Source organism: Poeciliopsis prolifica, unplaced genomic scaffold, assembly GCF_027474105.1.
Source record: "Poeciliopsis prolifica strain line A6 unplaced genomic scaffold, Auburn_PproV2 SCAFFOLD105, whole genome shotgun sequence".
Taxonomy (NCBI): Eukaryota; Metazoa; Chordata; class Actinopteri; order Cyprinodontiformes; family Poeciliidae; genus Poeciliopsis; species Poeciliopsis prolifica.
The window spans coordinates 159242-184930 of record NW_026562480.1 but is presented as its reverse complement, the minus strand read 5'-3'; the positions used below and the strand labels follow the sequence as shown (position 1 = coordinate 184930).

Genomic DNA, 25689 nt, shown 5'->3' with positions numbered 1-25689 from the left:
GTGTTTATTTGTGTTGTTTTTAACTAATATTTAAATTGATTTGAAGTTCTGAAAAACTGACAAATAGAAAATAAGGAAACACATTTTCTCACTCCATTGTTGGCATTAATATCGAGGTTAAAAGTGGGAACAGTGACTGGACTTTAGAGCTCCAGTAAACAGTTCATTTTGTTTTTCAGAAAAAGAAAACAGTTGGAGGAACAGTGCTGAGAAATCAGGTGTTGTTGCCACTGATCCAGTAAGAATGAAAGTTTATCTCATCATTCGGAGCTCAGCTATTTAAAGCTTTGGAGTAGATCTAGATTAGATAACGGTAGTGTTATATAAAACGCACATACAGAAAGCCAAATGTCAAAGAATTATCAAATAAATAAATGAAAAACTGCCAGAATACTTGGAGGTGTTTTAAAATCGAATCTCAAATGGGAAAACTAGTTTTTTTCTGTCTTTTCTCCGATAATCCACCCTACAGGCACAGAAGCTGTTACCACAGGAAGGTCACCTGTGAGCCTCTTAGAGCTGGGTCAAAGGTAAAGGTCAGACAAGATCATAAACGCCTTTGGACGGAGGGACACTGCAGAGGTGGAGCTCCACACCGTGACCTCTGGGGCCCGCAGGGTCAACACATTCACACACTGTTTGCCGGCTCCTGGCTGCATGCCCTTTCCTTCCAATAAGTCAGTGTTAATGCCTTTTTCCCACAGTTGTATATAAAACCGGCCACAGAAACGGTAAGGGACATGCGCTCAATATCTTTGTCAGATAGTATTGTAATTGCGTGGGGCGAAGGTGGCAGGAGCGACGCGCCTTGGTTTGGATATTGCCCGGATAGATTTCCCACGAGCCTGATGCAAAGTAAGTGGTCTCTCCTGGTGTCTCCTCTCACACCTCTGCTGCTCCACCTCCTGTATTTTTCACACTGCCTTCATTTATTGCACCAAAAATCACCTGCACTTGGTTACAGTTTCTTTTTTTTTTTAAGCAAAAGAAAATTTAGTTTTTTCACAAAAGGAAACTGCAGCAACATGCAGGCTGGAAAACAAACCACCCACATCATGGCACTGCAGAAATGCTAAATCACAAAATGGTGACGGAAAATGTAACAAAACTCCAGAGTCAGTTAATCTTTCAACAATAATTAAATGCATTTCGCTGAGTATTCATTACCAATTCATGTATTTATAATCACAATAAAATACTCCGACCTGAATGAATGCTGCACCTAAAGAAGTGAACCCTTCTCCACTGAATGTGTCGACGATGATCCGTAATACTGCTACACTTTGCGCTATCTGAAAAATTCCAATAGTTTCTGAAAGGGGAGACGTTGCACTTTCCAGCCAATATCGAGTAATTACGGTAATTTCATTCCAACCGAAGCAGGAAGTGAAGTTAATCTGAGGGGAACTCTTAATAAACGGTAAATTGTAAAAATAATTTGGTAGATATTGAAAGTTTCAGTTGTTCAGGATAAATGGATAAACATGTTTCCTCACAGGACATTTTCAAGAGCTTTGTACAATTAAAAAAAGGAAAAATATTAAGGTGAAGATTTGAAACCTTCTGAACTGAACTGTTCAGAAGGTTAACCAAAGTATGAAAGTATGTTTACAAGATTTAACTACTTCTTGTAGTAGTTAAATCTACTACTACAAGAAATAAAAACTAGCAAAAACATGAGAAACTAATTAACGCTAATTGAATTAGACAAACAAAAAGTCACAATGAAAAACCCAGAACTATTATGACTCTGCTTCACAGCAGGATTTTAAAAAAGTAAAGAAATGCCGTCTGAATCTGGATGTTGGTTGTTTGGTTGGATACAACACCAGAACTTGTGCTTTTCATTCTCATTCCAGTCAAAATGCAGACAAAGAACCAGGCCTAAAAGGGACTGGAAGGAGGAATGCATAAAGAAGCAGACAGAGATAATCTGCACCAGGGACATCTCTGAAACCGCTCAATAAATCATATCGCCACATCACACTTTCTTTGTGTCGTAATCCGTGCATCTTTCTCACATCCTTCTTGTTCTCCTTTTGCTTTTCTTTTCCTGAACACACATGGCTGGAAATCACATGTCTGGCCTCCCCGACTCCCCTGCTGCAGCCATGATGAGCCGGCCGAGGAAACGGGGCCAAATTCGGAAATAGGATTAAGGGGGAGAAAGTTCAAAAGTACAGGGGAGGAAAAAGACAGCAAATGACAGCTAGGGAAAGACAGAAGAGAAGAAGAGACTATGAAAAGGAGCTGGAATGTGTGGGAAGAGGTTTGACACATCATCTTGTGTTCTTTTGCAGAAGGGAAATAAAAAAAAACGTCCTGCAGAGACGGGCGAGTCAGACAGATGGGCTATAAGTTGCTCTGCAGCGTTCTTTCTGCACCGCAGACGGAAGTGATGAATAAGTCAGCGCTGTTGGCAGCTAGTCAGGATTAAACTATGCAGATGTACATTTCAGTTATGACAGATGCTAGCTGTTAGGAAAGGTCAGGATTTGATGGACTCCACGTTTTAAAGTTAAAAAGGCAATGCATAAAAAGTAAGAAACCAACCGATGGCTCTTTATTGCATCTGCAGCGCGGTGGGTCAGAGTTTGGATGCGAGACATAAAGGATAATCCTCATCCGTAGCCGAGTTCAGTGAAATGAACTTTCAAGTGTCTGATATTTTCCCAGAGTTCCCATGTGACGGTAAACAAGGATGGATGGCGTCCCGAGCTGCACATAATAACAGCGGATGATCATCACCATCGCTTCTCGCGGTGTTAAGTGAAAGATGTTACTTCCTGTTGAGACTATTTGTCACACTTATTGTGTTCCCCTTCAGTTTAAAGTCAGTTTAGAAACTGAAATCCTGTCAGAAATGCAACCAATGTATTACATTAGAAAATGAAAAATGCCAAATCACTAAAAAGAAATGTAATCTGAATTTTAGAAAAGTTCCTTGAATGAAGCACAAACATCTATTGTTCACTTTAGAGTTTGTTAAATTTTCTGCAGAACGAGATTCTGCCTACTGCAGAGCAAAAAGACAAAATATAATTTATATTTTGGGTGTAGTTTCTAGAGCAGATATCTTACTGCACTTGGAATAAAACAAACTAACAAGTAACTTTATAGCAAGAAATAGAGGCTTTTTTAAAGTAAATCATTTCTTATTATTGGTGAAAATGTACCAGTTCTATTTGCAAATTATTTCATTTATAAAAATAAAATTTTCCCACTCTACAAGTTAATTTATCTGCCAACGAGGCAGCACATATTTGTCTATAATAAGGAATTATTTACTTAACACAGACCTCTATTTCTATCTAAAAAGATACTTTTAAGTTTCTTATTTAAAGTATATAAAGATGTTTGCATGAGAAACAAAACCAAAAATACTTCAGATTTGGTGTTTTGCAGAAATGGTTTAGATAAAATCTTATTCAGTTGTTAGAACAGCCTAGTCAAAGCCAATTACGGAAAGACTGTAAAGTCAATTTCCACAGACACTCCATCTTATTTTGGTAAGATTCATGGGAACAAATAATCTCAAAACCTATAGAGACATAATCTGTAGCTTTATAGTATTGGCTGAATATAATAATCCCACACTTTAGTCCTTCACATTGTTTGTGATTAATTTACAACACATTTCCCTGATAATTGTGCAACACTATTTTTTTTCCATCAATGTTTTTATTGTATTTTTTACAGATATAGCTGCCATATAACTAATACAATCAACAAGACCAACAATCGCCCTTGAAGATACATATCTGCATAAATTTCTTTAAGTATCCAGGAGATAATATTCCACTGCTGAGGCTCCCTTGTTTAACATTATGGTCTGACATTAATCTTGTCTTTAGGTGGCTTCTTCATCTTTGTCCACTCCTTCAATAAAATTATATTTTATTTTACTTCAAAGGTGATTTCCAGCCACTTATTTATTACCAATATCCATTGATCAACAGCTTTATTTTAAGCCATTAATAAAGATACAGCAGGGGAAGGATAACACTCCCCTGTAGCTGCTGTCATTAGATTAAAATCTCCACTCACACTGAACATTTTAATTTTGAACCACAATAAACCTGTCTGTAAGTCTCACCTCTTAATAACCTGGCAAATTATGACCGAGAGAATCATAATCAGCCCCTCAGTCCAACACTTTATTACATCAGCCTCGGCTCTACTGTTCACACACACGTAAAATATAGCCTCCAAGATGGGATTCAGCTGTTGCACTGAAGTGATATAAAATACGGTGCGTCGTTGGTCTCCCTGTTTATCAAATGAGAATTTCATTTAATCTAATAAAACATGAATACAGTTACAGCCAGGAACAGTGAGGAATGCAAAATTTATGAGGAGCTCTCTGCAGATCCTTCATGGTGGCAAACCACAGGCGCTGCGCACATTTAAATCTTGAAGCAATCTCTGTAGCAAGACAAGAAAAGAGCCATTTTTATCTGAAACGGCACTTGAATGTGAGGTTAGGAGGTTTCACTTTTATCTTTAGGAAACTGAGCTTCTCAAAGAGAAAATTTCACTTCAATATAGTGTTCACCAGACTAAATTCCATACTATTACTTTATTAAAATACAACTAAATGAACAGAAAGGTCACTAGTAGGAATAATTTCACAGCTTCCACTCCCACACTGACTGACAGGTCCTGACAGGCAGCTATTAGCCAACTCCAGCCTTGTAATTCATGTTTTTAATAATAAAATTATTCAAAATTGTGATTGAGAACCATAGAAAATGAGTGAGTGGTGTGAAATATACAACTAACTCGTTAGAGATTAGGCTAAATCAGTAAAAATCTCCTAAAATTAATGTTAGCACTCTGGGATATTCTGGTTTTCTGGGTGCTCAGTCCAACTGAGCATGCTCAGATCAACATCCTCACCAGAATAAACAGTGACTCACAGAAACGTCTCATCTGTTATAACTTGTTCCTGTATGACGGGAAAACACCGTAGCTTTAATTTGACTGGGTCAGCCAGGATAATGTGCATAAAACCAAAGAACAGTGCAGCAGTAAAGTTAGTGTTAAGCTTCAGCTCACAAACCACAACAAAGATTTAACCAAATTTATCTCTTCCATCTGCCAGGAAAGACAGATATGCAAGTAGTTTGAGCCTCCAGAAGCTTTTTATTGTAAGACTGTTTTGGTAAAAACTGTTGCAGCTGTGAAAATGAGGCCCTGTTGGTAATAAGTGGCATAAAGTGTGCCAAGAAAATATTCCCAGAGCTATTATACGCCCAGAACCAGTCTGAACCATTGATTCAAAGAGATCCATGCTTTTCTGGTTATTGGACTACGGCTGCCACTTAGCTTAGCATAACAAGAATTTCTTTTAGGTGCAGAGAAGAAAACGACAGCGGCTTTCGCTTTAAGAAAGAATGAAAGGGATTTTAAGAAATCCACTGCGCCCAGAAATATAATCATTTACTCCTCTAATTTCAGGTTTTTAGTAAATTCAATTACATTTACTGTCAAACCAGATGGAAAGCATCATGTTTAATTGGTCACCTTTTAATATTAAGAACACATATCTCAACAGTCTTGACATTTTTCAAGTTGGATTTTATTTGCGTGAAGTAACATTCAGATTCACGGGTAAGTTAATAGAATGTGATTTATTATGAAAATGACTAATTAACTGTGATGCTGCAGCAGGTTACAGTCTGGTTCACTGAAAAACCATATCTAAAGACGCCTTTAAGACTTTATCATAACTAACAATAAGTTTTGGTCGAGTGTTTCATGTCATCAAATTACCGTACAATAATAAAATTAGATTCTTTAAAAAAGGATTTTTATAAAAAGAAGAAGATTCTTCCTGTCAGTCAGAGGCTTCTTCAGAGCTGCTTGTAACACAGACTGCTACAGGAGATTATTTTTGCATTGAAACTGAATCTGAATTACATTTAATTTTCCTTTGGGGATTAAATAGACACTTAAAATCTGACTAATATGCCAAGTGTTTATTCTATACTTTAAGTGAAATAACAGTAAAGAAATGCTAACGATCCTGTTAAAATAACCAATATTAAGGAAGTTATATCACTTTAACTGCAGCTTTTTGTTTAAACAAAAGCAATTAGGCTATGTGATACACTTTTATCTTAAATTGTGACTGTGAGCCTGTGCTGTTTGCCCAAACCCATTTATATCTGAATTATGACTGCTTTGATAATGAAGACATCGTTCATGGTTCCGTTTTCCTCCCAGACTGTAAATGAGAAAAACACCAAAGTCCCATAAAAAGCCAGAAGATTTGCAGCAGTTATGAGCGCCAGCCAGCTGCATATTTCACCGTTGGTGACGGCGAGCAGGAATCTGCACCGAGGCAAAGCAAATCTATCGTTAATGTGTTCAGAAATGAACGATTTCCAAGTCGCTGCGGTAAGAGGGAAATAAAAGTCTGAAGCAAAAACAGGAGTTCTTGCAAATGTTTTCAGGCTCTGAGATGAAATCACGCCCGCGGGAGGGGCCCAACATTTAAACTGATGATTTAATGCCTGCATAATTGCAAATAATCCATCCCCCATAAATATCCACAGGGTGGATTTGGTGTCGTGTGCCCGAGGTGTGCACTGCATCATGATATCGGTGGATGGTAAATGACGGCCGTGGAGCTGCAAAGCGCGGCTAGCCAAAGCGCGGCTAGCCAGCCTCGTTCTGCACCTTATGGGTTCCCTGCGCTCATTTTATACCAGCGCAGTTAAAAAACGGTGACATGCCGTAACTCAACGCTTTCTGCAGCCAAAAGCTGTGACGGTAATAGACTTAAAAAAAGAAGAAAAAAGGTGGAGGTGAGTAGAAAGAGTCTAATGAAGGAGGCGAAGAATAAAGAGTTGAGTTTACATCCAAATGGTTTTGTTACGAGTCGTTGGTCGATGCAGAACAAATTACGGTGAATTAAATTATTAGTAAACATGGTGGGAAAAGAGGAGTTGAAATTAAAGTGTTGCTCTCTAACTCTGCATGTGCGTATGGATATGAGAGTGTGACCAAACAGGTGAGATTTACTCCTGTGTAGGAAGGAACAATTTGTACAACTTTCAGTTAAACAGTTTCTTGTGGTCACTTGACGTAAATAATGTTTTAATGCTTAAGCAAAAATGCATATTTTGTGCATTATTTAATGAACTGACTCAGTTGTACATTCCTCTCGACTGGAGTACGCTTTTATTTTTATAACTAAACGTTTTCTGCATTGCATGTTTAATTTTTGCTTTCATTTTTGTTTGATTTAAATATTCATTCATGTTGCTCTTTTGTTTTTCACTTTAGCACTACTTAACTCTGTAGTTTGTTACACCTTCACTGGCTTTAAGCCTCATCTTCTCATCAGGTTTAATCCTTATTTTCAGGATGTGAATCTAAGTGAATCAAAATGTGAGGAACAGCAGCCATAAAACTGTACAAATTGAAATTATAAAAATAAATCTGCTCAATGGAAAAGGGAAAATAAATTTTTAAAAGTTTTTTTGTTAGTATTCCGCAAAACCACAATGGAAATTTTTTTTCCCCGCATCATCAACAGCCAGATCTTAGAACTGGAGGAAACGACAAAGAAGACAACAGGAAGTAGGAAGATGATGGTTTGTTGAAGTTTCTGTTTTGGACATTATTCAAACATGTTGAATCCATAACTCTTCTGGAAAATCGCAGATTATATTTTCTCCAAAACAGTGCACATGCTGCCAGTTTAAGGTTTTAGGGGCTCGTCGTTCTAAGGCCTGAATAAGACGCCGACGTCTCCTCTGATGAGCGCTGGCAGTTGAAATACCTCAGGTAAGCATTTACAACCATTGCTGAAATGATTATTAATGACTTACTGCATGAACAAGCTTATTTCCATGTGATTTTAATGTAATTTCTTATTTAATGGAAACATAGCAATTCCCAAACTATTGTTTTTCTACAACAGCATCAAAGATTTGTAATGGAAATGCAACTAGTGTGAACTGGTAGGGATACTCAAACTCTGGCACTCCATCATCGTTATTCTGACAGGTCCTGTACATTTTCACATGACAAAACATGTTTTGTTCCAAATGTGGAGGAAATGAACTTCCCCTGCATTGTTTGTCATCTTGAATGTTTCATTTTGCTTCTCTTACTCTGCTTCTTTTAAATATCCACTCATATTTAGCAGTACTTAAGTGTTTAGCTTCACATCAGTTCCCTATCCCATCGCTGGATGTGAGCGAATCAGAGTGTGATGAAGCAATTTCCTGCAGAAGACATTTATCTGCTGAAATCCCTCCAGGCCAAGAGCTGCTGTTTAGCATCAACACGCTTGTCAGCAAAAGACCAAAGCAAGGCTTCATCAGTTGCAGAGTAAACTTCATTATTTGGTGTTTAATAATATGAGGGAATACAGCCGCAGGTGTGAAGGCGGTGAAACAATAAATCAAGGAGTCAGCGAGCAGTAGGGAACGTCGGGCGTTCCTCATTAGCTGCAGCTGGCTGGCTGCTGCATGAAGGCCGGGCCGTCCTCGGGTCAGGACAGAACCATAATCAAAAGCCAGAGTCACATCAGGAGCTGCCCTCCAGCACTGCCACGGTCAGGGGCAAAAAGGACCGGCAGCCAGAATCAGAGACAGAACATGAAAGATATGAGCAGATATGAGCAGAGACAAAGAGGAAAAGAGCGTGATAAAGATGAGGAAACGCCCTCGAGGAAGAAAAAAAAAAGTTTGTCCTGTTCGAATAAAAAATAAAAGAATTGATGTTACATATTTACAGCACCCATCTAAAAACAAGAAATGTGAGGAAATTTGGTGGCAGTGGTGAGATAAAGGTCAAATGGGGAAAAACAAAGAAAAAAAAGGCAGGTTAAGATCATTAAACAGTCCAAAGAACTGGTTTTAATTAAGCCTCACTCACAGCAGCAGGACACCAACTAAAAACAGCCTCCCCTCTGTGAAGAAACTGGATTTTTAATAGTCCTGCCCTCCAACTCCTTACCGGAACAAAGGTGCAGGCATGAATGAGTGCTGGGAAGATCAGAAGAAAAGGATACCTGATCTGAGCCATTATGTTGTACTTTAATGTCCACAGAACCATGACTACACCATCCAAAAACTTCTGGTCTGTTAAGTCAAAGCAAGCAGAACTCCAGCACATTTGGTCTGCTTGTTTGACCGCCGTACAATGGCTGCTGGAAAAGAAAAGAGTTTTGTTGTTGACATATTATTCAGAAACCACTCACTGCATTTGTGTTGGTTGTGCAGAAGGCTCCGCTCTTGCTTTTCAGTTGTATAACTGTGTATCCATTTGCAGCCATTTTGTACTGAGTGTAAACATCGAGTCGGGGGCGTGGCCAATAGCAGCTTATTTATATTTAAAGTGACAGAGACACTAAAAACGCTCATTCTGAAAATAACTCACAATAGGAAGAACTGAGCAGAGTAAAATCTAAAATGATTCTGTAATGATTCTGAATGTAATTAACATGTTCTGTGTGGACCACAGAGCAACCCTAACCTGTTCAAAGCAGCACAACAGGTCACCTTTAGGTAAATAAAAGTGAAAATTGAATTCCTCTGAAACAGGGGTGTCAAAAACAAATTTTCTTTGAGCCAAATCAAAAATCTGAATGTTCTTAAAGGGCTGGTTGTGCCAGAATGTCTTGATAAAACCTATTAAACTGTTAAAATATCAATAAATATCTGTTCAAGCATTCAATACGTGTTTTTTAACATTAAATAATACTGAACATCTTTTCACACTGATCAGTCCATTCAGGATTTTCTGATTGTTTTTATGTGTTTTGTTGCGGGGTTTTTTTGCAATCAAAATCACAGGTTTTGTGGTGCTAATTTAAAAATATTCGTAAGAAATTTTTGCTCGGTGTATCGTTCACAGACTATAACTACCACTAATGCTGAGTCACTCAAACTGAATGTTTTTGGCAATTTTGAGAAAAGAAATTGGAGTAAAACAAAAAAAAATGTTTGCAGATTTGTAAAAAAAAAATGGAGACACTGATGTAATTTGGAGTCTAGACGGCCACATAAAAAGCTGCAGCGGGCCAGATCAGGCACTCGGGCCTCGGGTTTGACACCTCTGCTCTAAAGCACAGCAAACACCCAGATTTGCCACTTCACATGGCTGTGAAAAAATATTTGATGGACTGTTAGCCAAACAATGTCTCATCTAGAGCCAAATCCTCAAAATGTATGAGGAAAGTGGTAGCACACATGATATTTTTCAGATTTAGATGTTCAAAAAACTTTCAAAACAGGGCATGAATGATTCCTTATGGATTGTGATTAATGCGTTGGATTAAAAAGTAACTCAGTTTCTTAAGAATCAGTGCCAATTTGGAAACCTTGAATGTTCAAGCAGCTTCAGGGCAAGGTAACTTTCATCAAAGAAGATTTTTGCATTTCTCAACTCTGACATTAAACATTATGGTAAAAAAAAAAAAAAACTATTTTCAGATTCAACTTTTCTAGCAAGATCTGGCAATTCTATCGATTTATAAACTTTCCTCCTGGAATCAGAAATGAAAAGAAAAAATGAGGACAAACTAACGGAAAGAAGGCAACCAAGGTGAAACCAAATCAAGCTTGATTAGCCAGTTAGAGAATATTTTTGTAACTTTTGTAAATTTTTCCGTCATGTTTTTTCTTCAGAGCCAATTAAATTGAGGAGTGATCGAAACCATCCGGTGACCTTGGGCTGACCAGCCAGCTTTGGCCTGACTAACACAGGCTGACCTCCTGCAATGAGAAACAGCTGCCGGGTTGTTTCTCCTGTCAGTGAAGGTGAGAAATTAGAGAGTGAAAACTTAAGGTCAGGAAACCGGATCACTACAAGATCCGGATCACAATCAGGTGATCTGTAACGTTTTAAAAAAATAATTCAACACTGAATTCATCCCGGTTTCCTCTTTCTTCTCCCTAAACTTCCACTGTAAAATAATTAATTTGGAGTTTTTTTATTCATAAATCACCATGAGGTTGTTAAAAATGACATAAATCCTCAGAGTTGTGGATTTTAGCTATTTCAAACAAGTTAACCATTTCACCACAGACCAAGTTTAGTGATATTTATTATTTTAGCCATAAAAAAACATGTCCTTATTAGTTGTTTAAACCAAAACAGAATAACCTTATGTCAGCTTATGTCTCATTTTTTTGGATAAAAAGTTACTTATAAGTTTGTTTTATCTCATTTCAATTGTACTGAAATTTGCACAAGAAACTAGACCAAAAAATACATTGTCCGATTTTGAGTTTTTGCATAATTAATCTATATTATGCTGAATTAATAAGAAATATTAAAGTAAAATGACAGACGGTTGAGACACAATTAACCAGTGACAGAATAGAACAAATTGTTGCTTGTTTGCAGCATTTTTAAAATTAGTTTTATTTGGTCTACATGCATCGCTGAAAGCCTAATTTTCCTGAATGTTCAATAAACGGCAGCGTTGGAGTCATTCAGGACAGAGTGTTATTTCTCTGTCACGTTTAATTGCCTCCATCACGACCTGAGCAGCAGGCGGCGTGCGGCGCAGCGTACCTGCCAGGAGGGCGTGCTCCAGGATCATGAGCTCTGATTGCCAGGCCTCTCGCATGCGGATAAAAAAACTCTTTTTCCAGTGCTATATTTTTATGTCAAAAACTGCCAATTAACAATAAAAGGCGAGACATGCATTTAATTACTTAGAATTAAGTATAAAAACCCCTTAAAGTTTGATACCGCGAAAACAGAGAACGACAAATGGGATCAATTATGGGTTATCAGCGTTTTCATTTGGGTTTTTACAAACCAGCCTTTAAATTGAAGCAGTTAAAATGAAAATAATCATTTAGCTTTCCCATACAATAAAAGTTTCAGGGACTTAGACAAGTGTTCAATGTGGGAGCTGCACAAAACAAGTGAAAATAAAAAAACGCATCTCATAAAAAAAATTCTTAGAATTTTAATTTTGATTTCAATACTTTTTTTTATATTAAATTGAAGTTTTGAAAAAATTATTTAAATTCACATTTTCAGAAAGCCAATTGGCTGCAAGCAAAAAATGGTAAAAATCTTTCAGCAGCATAAAACCGCAACAAATGTGGAAATAAAATAACATTTGATGTGACTTGGTTACATAAAAAAGATTGTAATGAAAAATTATATTATCTGATAATAAAATGTTCTGTCACAGAAGCCATGGCCCGTATCTGAAGGTTGCAAATGAATGTAATAATTATTGAATAGTGAATAAAAACACTATAAAGGTTGTTGTTTCTTTACATGTTTGTGGTTTTGCAAAGAGGTTAATGCTCTTTCCTTTCAAAATTTTATCAAACTACAAGGTTATGCTCTAATTAATCTGCACAAAAATATTTAAAAAAATATGTTTTTCACCTCAATCTTCATTTCTCCTGGCTCCTAAATCAGTTACTAGTGACAAGTTAAATAAATGTCTGTCCTTTAAAGACGATGCCCAGTGGCCGATGCCACCTTTCTAAATGCTCCGTGTCACTTTTGTGGTAATTATAATTTCAACCCAAAGTCATTAGCAGCTTCCCATCCATCATGTCTGCCCCCAGAGAGAGAGATGTTACAATAATAATGGATGGTCAGGTGTGCTGGAGCACTGTTGTTGAGTACGGCGCCATAAATCCTGGATACGCAAACCGTGATCCCGTGCTGCCAGAGCATACATCACTTCCTTTTATGTACCCGCTCGCTGCACCCCATTTCACTCAAAATGTCCTTGGTATCCCTCTCCCTCTTCAGTCAACACTCTCCCCTACATATAAGGTTGTGCACTAAAAGACCACTCAATAAATGTGGCTTTTATTCTCATTTATCCAGCCTTGAGCGTAGCTGGATATATCAACTTGGAGCTCACCTATAAGCCACTTTGTAATTTACATTTCACATCATTCCTCATGAAAAATGGAAAAAGTGACAACTTTGTAACGTCATAAAGCAGGTAAATGGATTGTAATAGCGCTTTCATACTAAAACTACTAATGGACTCATTAATATAATCAAAGCCATTTCAGATACAACATTTAAAACGAGGAATTGTTTTCCTAATGCGCTACTCATTAAGCAGGCTGTGGACTTTCAAACTAACCCTATTAATAACTTATCTCAATTAAATAACCACAGAAGAGTACCACATTAGCACATTATCTCGTCTCTCCTGATTATGCATTAACTGATGGGCTCCAGCGACTCAAAGCTGCATAATGGTTGCCTTGACAAACAGCAGCCAAAACAACTCCTTGAGTGCCATTTTTCCCCCCATTCTTCTCCATTACACACAGCAGCTCTGGAGCCAGTGCTGGGGGCATGTTTATGGGAGTAATGGATTGTCTCGGAGTAAAAGTGAGTGTCCTCTGGATATTGATCCAACAGATTGTCAGATCATGAGCGAATGCTGGGAAGCTGGAGGCGCGCGCTGAGGATTCTGGTCTGTCCAGGCCGGCTGGGCTCCTGGATGTCCGGAGGTGGTCAGGGAGGCTGGAGGCTGCAGCAGACTGACTGGAACCGGCGCTGCTGCCCACGCGACTGATACCATGACTTCCTAATGGGTTCTGTTCTCTTCGTAAACTGATTACATGTGTGGGAAACCTGACCACTTCCGGTTCGAAAAGGCGACTTACAAGAACAAAATCAACGAGTTTCAAGAGGCATCAACTGGTGCTGCTGTTTTATAAATGAGCTCAGGTTGTGGTTCCAGAAAAGAGGTTCGAGACTGACCCAACTTTAACTGATCGGATGGACAATAATGGTGTGTTCACAAAAACATGTCCAATGCTTCAAAGTTTGCTGTGTGTGCACTTTGAAGACAGACATCTGAAGTTTTGTGCGTCGGACGCATCAAAATCATTCTGGGCAGCATTGAGAGAAGACGCCTTGGCATACGTGTTCTTCAGACTCTTCCAGCATGTCCTGCATATTTCATCTAAATTTATATGTTTATTTTTACTGGACAGATTTGCAAAGCTCAAATGCGGAGAAATATTTTCAAACAGTAAAAATATTCCATCTTCCTCGCCGATCCTTTTCGAAGCAAGATTTCTGTCTCTGTAGTTATAACTTGATTGGTCGTAAATTATAGGACAAGAGCAAATAGTAACAATTAGTTTATCCTGCATAGTTTCTTTTTTTTTTTTTTTTTGCTGAGATCACGTTGGAAAATGCGCTATGTACCAGTTGATACTCTGTATTGAGCGACGAAAGTTCAAACTTTTCAACTCCAATGTTGGACGCGCTTCAAATCGGGAGAGCAACTCAACTTCGACATGTAAACTAGTCTCGCCTGAAGCTCAAAATGTATTTGGTGTGAACGCATAAATCAGCAGAAACATGACTGATATCAATGGACACATCGTCTGATAGAATATTCAATAAATTCAATAAACTCAGGGACCGGACTGGATAAGCCACAGCTTCTTCTTGCTCCCTTTTGGACCAGCTTTTGTTTTGTTTCACTAATTTATGCTACTAATTTTTTTTCTGCACATATTTATTCTGTATATCTACATATATTCTTTGTAACAGTTTGAAACACATAAACAGATAAATAAAAATAACTCAGATGCAGAACTGCATAGCATTCTCTGGGATGTAGAGAGAGGAAAGACGAGCCGCTCACTGCCAGCTCAGCAAAGTTGGTGGAATCAACTCACTCACTCGCTCTCTGGTTCCCTCGCAACCTGTTGACTAACTGTGTGAGGTTTCTCCAGTGTTTCATTACTACTCAAAAGTAAAAATAAAAAATGGAGTGAAGTGGAAACTGTGTAAAGAACAGGAAAGATCACATAAGTACGTTTGGCTGCATTTCAGATATTTAAAAATAAAAACTAAATCATAATTATCAATATCTACCAATATAAAACGCTTACATTGTGATATATTTTTCAGCCGCATTGTAAAATCCAACTCCAAGACTGAAATTTAAGTACATGTGGAAAACGTCCGCTCTCGGCTTTGTACTTGACAGCAGATGAAAGGAAACTAGTCTGAATCATCGGCTCTAAGTGGGAACAAACCGTCCTCACGACGGACACCAATTAACGCGCAGTGGATATGAAACCTGCTGCTAAAGTACAACATGGTGAAGGAGCCAGAAGACCAGCACAACATCCAGATTCTACCATGACTTATTCATTATTTTGTAAAATCATGTCTCATGTAACATAGCATCCAGACAGCCGAGTTTCCCCTACAACAGTGACATTACAGAGCTCTCTCTCTCTCTCTCACTGCGGTGAAGCCTTAAGCCCTGCTGGACATTTGGCAGCCAAAGACTCCCGAGAGACTCTGGCAAAAGAGCAGAACATCTCATGATGTCAGTGGACCTGTCAAAGCAATCTGTTTTCCTCCGCCAAGGGTTAAAGGCCAGGATGTTGAGGCACGCATGCACACACACACTCAGACACGCACACAGGACGAGTGCTGATGCTGTGCCTTTGGGCAATTCCACCTGTGCTCTCCATTTCTTCCTCAGAGTCTCTCTCTCTCTATTTATCTTTCCTGATTATCTGTAATACTTTCTGCGTACTTTTCTCTTCATCCGTTTCCTGGCTTTGATTTGAATTCAAGTTGTTATTCACAATGGGATTTAATGCTGATTGAAGTAAAAATATAAAAAAATAAACAGCATTAGCATTCATCCAGGCATTTTCTGACACCCTTGTCCCTAGTGGGGTTGGGAGGAGAGCTGGTACCGATCTCCACCTACGTTCCGGGTGGGAGGCGGGGTCACCGGGGTCATCGGGGGGCAGGTCGCCAGTCTGTCGCAGGGCAACACAGAGACAGGCAACCATGCACACACACTCACATTGAGGGAGAATTTGGAGAGACCAATTAACCTGATAAGTCATGTTTTTGGACTGTGGGAGGAAGCCGGAGAGAACCCAGGCCTTCACTGGGAGAACATGCTAACCCCGTGCAGGAATCGAACCCAGGACCTTCTTGCTACAAGGCATCAGTGCTACCAACTAAAATAAAGAGATTCATTTAATTTAAAAACAGCTATTTTTCAACTAAACTTGTATTGTTGGTAATTAAGAATAATATATGATTTGAAAAATGTAAGAAAAGTTCCAAACTATTGTTATTGTACAATGGGGTGTTCAAAGTGTGGGTCAGGGGCCATACACGGTCCGTGGAATAATGACGTGTGGCCACAGCTCAAGAGTGATACCAACAGATCTTCCTTTTATGAGGCATGTTTGTTTTAGCTTTCATTTTAAAGTAATACACTCCATAACCTCACAAAGTATTTTTTGTCTACTTTTTCATGCAAATATCTAAATATCTAAACTAACTTCCATTAATCTTTTCAGTGCAAGTTTATTTCATATCAATAATTGCTTAATAGTGTTTTAAATGAAGTACTATTTCCACTGGCAGATTCTTTTTCAAATACATTTTTCCCAGGTTATAGTTGAAATAATCTGGAACTGGTACTTTTTTTCCTGATATTAAGGAACTATTAACTTAAAACAATCTCTTAAATCTTGCTGATAAGTTAAATTTCCGTCAATTTTGTCTCTTTTCAAGTGTATTTAGATATTTGGATTAAATACTAGACCAAAATTACTTGGTAATATTTTGTGTTTTTGAAGTGTAAGCCTACAAGCAGCAAAGTTTTACTAAAAATAAAAAAGCAACCCCCCAAATAAGGCAAAACAATCTTTAACCTTGGCTTCATACAACAAAATAAAGCATTTCAGAAAGTTAGGTGAAATGCAAAACACTCAGAAATACAGAAACCCCAGCAGTAAAATTTGCTCAATTTCTAAAGTAATTATACTGATCATTATAATCTGATTGCATCGATGCTTTGGTCTCGTTCTTTTAGCATTTCGCAGTACCTTTGTTTTAAGAGTTAGTTGCTCGTCAGTCAACAAAAGAGGCCTCTCAGCAGGGGAAGTTATTATTCCGTTTTGTGACATTATTACCAATAGAACAGTGCAGCTTCATAAAGGATGTCAACTTGTGGTATTAGGTAATCATTTAGATATAAATGACATTTTCTTGCATAGAAACCTGAAATTGCTCCTAAAGTGGAGTCACCCATGGCACCGACATTGTTTTCGTATTCAAACAGAAAATGAGACTTTGGTGCACTTTAAGAGGGATATTGGACACCCAGTCGCCTCTTTGAACAAGAAAAATCACATTATTCACTTTGTCAGACACAGGTGTTTCACTTTTTCTCAACCTTTATCACATCTCTCAAGCTTGGAGCCTCTGAGGGAAAAATCACAGACATATATATAAATATATATATAAAGAGTTAATCTGACCTTCACCAGAGGTAAAAAGAAAAAAGAGCCAAAGAGGAAGAGCGAGGGAAGAATGGAGGGGACGTTTAAGGAGAATTTGCCCTCGCAGAGAGCAGCAGCCTGAGGAGAGGACTCTGATAATGAGAGCTCTCGGTTCCCCACACACTCCAGAAAAACATCTGATTCTCAGAGAAAAACGCTGAGGAAGGACAGGAGTTACCGCCAGCTCCACGAGTCTTTAGAGTTAAGGCGCTTCATTTCAATAAATATTCTGGAGGAATGAAGCTTAAAAGTATTCATCCCTGATGCCCAACGGGACATACTCAATTTGTCATCCATCACTGGATACAGAGGTGAAATAAAATCCGGTTTACATCGGTTTAACAAGATCAGTTACACTTTTTTAAAGAATCTTCCTCGTTCCTTGCTCATGATTAGCCGTAGCATAAGGATGTTCGTACCTCATACATCAGGAGACTCAGTTTAGCTGGGGGCCAAAATGGCAACATTGGTTAAATTTTCAGCTGCTGTGCTTCACTTTAAATGGGCAGAAATATGTAAAGTCAACTTTGTTTTAGCTATACGTTATGTTATACGTTATTCCCAATCAGAAACATTCCTGGAGTGTTTGATTCTTTTATGCATCTCCAGGGCCCTGGAGATGAACCTGGGTGGACTTTGAGGTGCAGCTCCTTCAGACTAGTCAGCAGAAATCAGAAAACACCTGGGGAAACATCTGCTAAGCTCACCATGCGAGCTACTTCTCAGTGAAACGCTGGTAATGTTTCCAAAAGTTTAATTCTCGCATTTCTACAACAATTGAAGTTAACAGTTGATTAATTGTGATATAAAATTGCACGTTGTGCCAGGAATCGACAATATTTTCCCTGTTCCACCGCGCTGCATTAAATGATGTAAATGGAAAAAAAAACTGTTCCCCTCCTTGCCAGAGGTGGCGCTGCATGACGAACCGCTGAAGGAAGACGTGTGACACTGTGTGTCAAAGGAAGACATGAGCACAACTTCACAAAATGTAAACAAAAATAGAGAGGCGTCAGATTTTATAGATTGAAGGATTTTCTTTCGTCTTTGGTAAAAGACCAGGACTCATTTCTCACACCGGCGCCAGACATGTATGTGTGTTTTGGTTGCATTTACCCAGAATGCTTTGCACTTTAGTCCGCTTCCCGTTTCTGGAACGGCCTCCAGTTTGCATTCGAACTGCGCCAGAGTTCATTTAAACTAAACAGCCACCTGGATGTTCAGGTCAGTGTTCACTTTTTTGGTCCGCATCAGAGTTTTAAACGCATTCACACTAACAAACTAGAGTGTGATTAAAGTGGATTAAACAGGGCTGGCATGAATGCACCCTTAACATTTATGGAATTAAAATTATATCATTTTCATTTTGTTTAAATTGTAATTGTGTTGCTGTATTTGACAGACAAACTCCTGGAAAGTTTGCTTGAAATCACTGTGTGTAATAAATCGATATACTGAGTAATTAAACAGATTCAGATATTTTCAAGATGCACCTGCATGGAGTTTCTTTTCACAGTCATTTATTGATTTGCCTTCTTGTTATGAAACAGACTCTAGGCTGTAAAATTGAGTGCTACTCGATCAGCGTCAACATTTTCCCTTCCTTTGTTCTCGGCGCAGTGAAAGTTCTTACGTCGTTACCGAGCTTCACGTCAGCAAACTTTAGATGATCAAGTGTAAAAAGACAAATATGCAGTTTAGCAAAGCGCTCCGATCGGAGTGTTTCCTTTCATGAAGCGGTGAGAAATAATTTATTACGATGCCTGCAGCAAAGGAAGCGAGGTCTGCTGGAGCAAAACAAGAAGACTTCCTTCATTTACTGCCCGAGGCCACAGATTTTTACAGACACAAGCACACTGGGGCCTGAATAACAAATTCAGACAATCATCCCTAAAGACTGCAACCAAGAAAGTCAGAGCCACTCTTGTTAAATAGGAGATTAATAAAAAAATAAAAGTAAACACTTCAATAACGACGTAATCCATGAATATAGAATTATTATTCTCACACTTAATTATACATGATGAACCTCCTGCAAACTTTTTTTTTTCAATATGAAAACTGTGGCAGACAAGGAACAATAAAGCTGATTGATTTCCCTAAAGTTGACTCTGTCTCCTGACTCAAATGAGACTCTGTTACAGTAAATGAAGCGTACGCAGTGAGCCTGTGTCTACATTCACAGATTAGCACCACATTCTCAAAAAAGCACTTTCCATGAGCTCCGTCAGCTGTGTAATTCAAGTAATTTAAGTTGCTATTAAAAGTGATGATTTCACAAGTCAGTAATAGCATATTTACTGGCATCAGGCTGTTACTGAAAACCCTGAAATGTTTACAGGCGTGAAATTAAATACAAAAGCTTCTTTCTTTTTGGTTTAATCAATTAAGAGGAGCAGAGAAATGACGGTTTAGCAGGTTCCAATCTATGTTGAGTTAATTTTGCAGGTTTAGAAGCACCTCTTCTCACGAAAATCACAATGTCAGACATCTTGATTAAACAACCAACTGTAATTTTCTTTCAAATTGGAGTTTGAATTCCAGCAATTAGCCAGATGCTTTAGTTTATAACCACAAATTTTTCCTAGATTAGAGAACCACTGCATCGAGTTGAGAATATTGCATTCAAAAACACATGCATGACTTTTGTTCCTGGGTTTATTGTCTACCTTCAGTGCAGTAAAACCTCGAATCTGTTGCATATATTTTTAATTCGGTTCAACATCAACTCTGGTTTAACAGTCTCTTTAATGCACATTTTGGATCTTTTGTATCATATATTTATTTTAAATTCACCAAATGACTCGAAACGACTTCTTAATTTACTTTTTGTTTAATTTTGCTTTTTTATATATATATATATACTTGAATCCGTAAAGCAGGCCTGCAAGCATAATTAAACTGAGTAAAAGCCGGTCTCGTTGTGGTCATTATTTAAATAAATTAAATAAACATAAAATGCTGCCTTTTTATCAAATGTTTGAGTAAAGTTTGCAGCCAGAAGGAGTTTGTGTCGGCATCAACAGCGGCTTTAGTTTTGGCTTCAATCAGGCATTGTTACCTTAACTAAGAGAGTAACTCTTAGGCCTGGGTGCTTACATTTTACTGTATTTAAATTTGAATGAATAGCATGTTATCATGTCATTCCCTCATCAAAGACATGTCTGGGATGTTGTTTTGACTCTTCATGCACATTTGAGAAATCTTTTCATCTCTCATAGCAACCATTCAGCCCTTCCCTGCAACTCCTCCAATCAGCTTCTTCAGACTAGCCAGAAGCAATTAAACTAAAAACCCAGCTGTTTAGAGTTTCTTTTGAAACATTATGAATGAAACACTGACCAACATTTTGATGTGCAACAGCCGCACTTCACAAAATGTAGCACTTCAAAATGTAGTTCCATGACTTTCGCTTTTCTATGATGTAAAGCACTTTGAACTGTGTTGTTGCTGAAATGTGCTTTACAAATAAACTTGATTGACTGTTTGAAATCGCCCTGAACTGAAAACACCAAGAGTAAATGAAGAAATCGCGAAAAGACTCCCACCATTGTCAGTATTCCACCTGTAAGTTCAGAGTTTCATCTGCATTCCTCCTGCTGCTGCTTCTTATCCCGCCATGCATAATAAATGGTTTTAAATATGAAGAAACAAAGTGCATTTAGAGGAACATCAGCTCTAGTCGGGTATAGGAAATATGTGCTGCTCATGTCCTCCTGCTCATCAAACGGCTCTAACTCTATCCAGACTGTACCCCTGATGCTCTGAGGGCTTTGTTGTTGAATATCGTTTTCTGTTTGGAGAGCCTCAGCCCACCTTTGATGATTATAAGCAATAAGTGATCCTGAGCCTCTACCGTCGACGACGGTGAGGGAAATCTAATTATTTCCCTCCCATGGCTCGGCAAGCCTTAAAGGTTAATCACTGTCCATTGAGCTAATTCTGGCTGGGTACACTGGAGTAATTACAACGCCTCGCTCTCTTGACGACACGGTGCTTTTACCCTTTTGTGTACCTTTCTGACTCCAGATCCTCTCATTTCATTGCTCTCTGGTGGCCATGTTTCATCTTCTTCCTGATGCCAGCTGAAGTGCACACATTAAATACCTCTTCATTTAAAGCTTTAGCATGTAACTTCCATAAAAAATATTTATTTTACATATTTGTTTAAATCAGGGGTCTGCAACCTTTACAGTCTCGCTTACCTTCTCCTAGTGTGCTCAGAGATAACTAGAAATGAGGAAATTGTTAAGTCATAATGACTTAACAATAGCTTAATTGTTAAGTCATAATTGACTTAGCAATTATGAGATTTTTGAAAAGGCTTGTTTTCCAGACACCAAAAAACCCTCACCTCACTGCTAAAAAACAAAAAAAAAACTGCTTTTAGAAGCAGTTGAGATACCAATTGTAAAAATTTTTAGATCAGAAGAAACCAATAATAACTCAAAAATGGCCAAACAAACTTTTCCTGAGTTAATTCTTTAGTTTTACCATTATTTCAAGATAGAGCAATGTTTGCAGAGACAACATTTTGTGGGTCATCATTCCCACAAAAAGATAATTTATTTTAGCATAATATTATTGGAGAAGGATTAATATTAATTTTTACACTATAATTATCATGTGCTGTTAAGAAAATGTTGGTTTTAGTTTTTTGTCAGTGCACCAATAAAGTTTCAGTCACCTCAGCATGCTGACGGCTTGAAACTGATAGTGAACTTCTGGGCTTAAAATTCTTTCTGCTTACTTCAGATGATTTCTTTCTGACCACATGGCAAGCTATTAAAATTTCACTCAGTGAGTAAGTCAGTACTAATATAAAAAAACAAAATAAATAAGATGAGATGGTGACAGTTAACATACTCATGTTGACGGAGCTAAATGCAAAATTCCACCGTATCACAACAAAATCGACATACTTCAAAGATGTGACAGATTAACATATCTCCTCGATCCAAGATTTGAAGGGAAAATGAGTAAACTACTAAAATAGAAAGATAATCTATCCATGCAAACAAATACAGAGATGAACCAAAGCTTTACACAACTCTAGATTTTCTCCATTTCGTCGTCCAACGTTTTTGGCACCTATCTCAACAATTGCACCATTTATATTCCTCCTCTTCTTTTTCTTCATTACCTCATCATCATTCATCCGTTGCCACTTTTTCACTTCATTCGTTTCCCTCCCTGCTCTACTTCAAACTGAGTACCACTGTGTCTCTCTTTAGCAACAACGAAAGGAAGTTTGCCTTGGAACTATTTCATCTCCTTCCAAATTTTGTCTGATTTCTGCCAAAAGAACTAAAAACTAAGGGAGGAACCTTTTTTTACTTTTGAACATTTAGACTTAACATTGAAACATACAAATTAAAAACCAATCAACAAAATCATATAGTACATGTTTGTTTGCTTTGTTCACTCTATGGTTCCATTCTCACTTGTAGTAAGTTCATATTTTATTCAAAATAACGTTAAAAAAAAAAGATGCTCTTTGATTTTCTTCCTTTTGATTTTGTCTTTGCAATTCTAAATTTTTCTGCTTTGTCAAACTTCAGTCTTCTCAGTGAGTATCCCCAAGGCTCAGATATGCTCTAAAAGGCAGTGCCCTGCTGAGACGGGTGGGCTGTCTGCTCCCATATCATCAATGCAGAAAAAAGGAGATGAAGAGCAGGGAGGATGAGGCAAGAAAAAAAAGACAAAAAAAGGGAAGAAAGGCCGAGGATGCTGAGGGTAGCCTTTAGCGAGCGTCATCACTCAGCTAAATGCCCTCTCTTGTTCCTCCTCTCACTTTCTATTTTCACCTCGCCGAGGGAATAAAACCGAGCTGTGGCTTTATTTCAGTCCAAATGTTTTCCAAGAATCTGGAACCCTGGAATTTGTTCCTCGGCTCCTGCGGCAGGCCCGTTTCTCAGAGTCTGTGCAGATGGGTGTGAAGGAACAAGCGGCACCGATGCGGTGGTGGTTGGCGAAGGAAAGCTGCTGGATTTGCTGAGCGAGAAACAAGACAGGCTGAGCTTCACAGGGTGGAAAGGAGAGAACAAGGAGAACATGAAGCGTGCTACTGTGTGGAGAGTAAGAACAAACAGGTTTGAGCTGGAAATATTGTTGTTTGGTGGAACAAAGTTTGTGCAGCAATGATAAATGACAGATGTCCCAATAAATTACCAAACGGAATCAGAGCCAAGACACATGTGACCTAAACAGGGCCTCCACACCACAAGGGGGCCCCCAAGAGTACCAAACTAGTATGATAAAAGTATATATACATGCATATATATTTAATATAACATTGAACAATAAATGTCACTGAACGACATTTTGTAGTCATTCAGTGAAAATGCTATAGGATGCGTTATTGATTATGTGTCTACAGTGACATATATTGTTATTGATTTATTGCACAGCCCTGTGACGGGGCAGAAACACTGAGTCTAAGCACTATAAAAAATAGAGTCTTAAATTGTGTTTTCTTCATCAAGTTGACGAGTCAAAGTAAACCAACTAAAAACCGGGTTTTAGCTGGCTTAAAATTCAGACATATAGTAACAAAAATGCTGCAGTAAAACTGAAAACTTTAATAATTGATGGACAATACAAAGAGAAGTATTGTCCAGGAAACACTGAAACCTAAATGAACAGGAGCTGCTTGATTCATTGGGAACGTTGTCTGCTTTGTTGCCACTGATTTCAACTTTGGCAGCACGGCTATTTACCTGTGTGAGGCTTTTAGTTTGGCTATACATGAATTAAAAATGGCTCATCAAAAGATTTAATTAACATAATGGATTACCACTGCTGTTATACGTGCATAAATTGCAAACAGAGCCTCTGCATATTTTGAGGCTGAATTGATCCTGCTGCCTTTGATTAATGCTACAAAGTCATAAAAAAGGCATCAGTATTCTGAACATCGACGGCACAAAAGTATATTTATGACAAAAAAATAAACAGTGAGGAACCAAATAAAATCACTCTGAAATATTTAGCTTTTTTTTGTTGAGATATGAGGAAAAGGTCAGAGTATGTCAGCAGAGATGACTAATCTAGACTAATAGGTTCAAGACAATTAAATAAGGAAGCACAATAAACATCTAATTCATTAGACGTTTTTGTTGCCTTCATAATTGGTGAAAAAGCCTCCGAAATGAGCATCAAGGCGCTTTCAAAACAAATGTCCAACACCACTTCATAACCAACACAACTGTGACTCAAGTACCATAGCAATGACCAATGAAGTTTGATGCTTTGGTCTCAACTAGTCCTTTTTTAAGGACAATTTTGTTTTCAGAGAAGTCAGCATTTTATTTCTGTTTTGTTTATTTAGTTTAGATATTTAAAGTATCTTCCAGTTCCAGTGATAAACATTAATTAGAATTTAAAATTTATTGATCTTTGAGCATTGTATCACTTGAAAATGGTCTCACAACAACAATATTACCGTTTATCGAAATAACTTCTGGGGAAATTTATAGTTCAGCAAAATTGGTAATGATAGGCATAACTACAATTTTCCGAAATGCAGCATATATTATATACGTAGCCATTCCTAATTATAAGTCACTTGTCGTTACAAGGCCTCAATAAGACGCTGACGTCAAGTCTGATAGTTGATAGTTGATTGCACCGTGGCTGAAATATGATATGATTCTTCACATATGATTGTAATTACATTAATAATGGAAACACCATGATTGCGAAGTTGTGTTTTTCAGATTTTAACAGAATATCAAAAGAAGTTTTGCTACTGACAGCTTGACATACTTTCAGATTCTTTTGGTTAATAACTGGCTGACCTAATGGTGACACAACACAATGAGATTTCTGTCTTAGTCGACTGAAATAGATAAATATGTCCAATGTTTAAAACAAGCGGCTTCCAGTTCCTGGCGACATCCAGAAACTTCCCACAGTTATTGAAGAGATTTGGACCAAAAGCACCTGATTAATATGATGAATGGTTGCACAGAGTGAGTGGTAATCACAACAGATTCTGATTGGTTCTCTGATCCCCAATAAAGCAAAACTGCTAATTTCACAATGACCTTTTATTGTCACACACCTGTGCAACAATCAGGCCGTCTAACCAGCATCTTTGCATGGCACACCTGTGAGGTGGGATGGATTATCTCAGCAAAGAAGAAGTGCTCACCAACACAGATTTGTGAACAGTATTTGAGAGAAAATAGGTCTACGGTGTGTACAGAAAAAGGTTTGGATGTTTGAGTTCAGCTCATGACAAAATGGGAGCAAAAACAAAAGTGGTGCACTTATATTTCAGCCCGGTGTCTACAGCTTTGGACCTCTTGAGCACTCATGAATACATTAGCTGCATCTGTTACGTCTATCTGGAGCAACCATCTGGAACAACCTTGCA

General features: G+C 38.1%; 1 protein-coding gene across 1 annotated transcript in view; it reads right to left on the bottom strand.

Moving 5' to 3' along the window:
• The window catches only part of samd12 (sterile alpha motif domain containing 12), a 99772-nt gene that overhangs the window by 35427 nt on the left and 38656 nt on the right, over positions 1-25689 (bottom strand). The window lies entirely within an intron of this gene.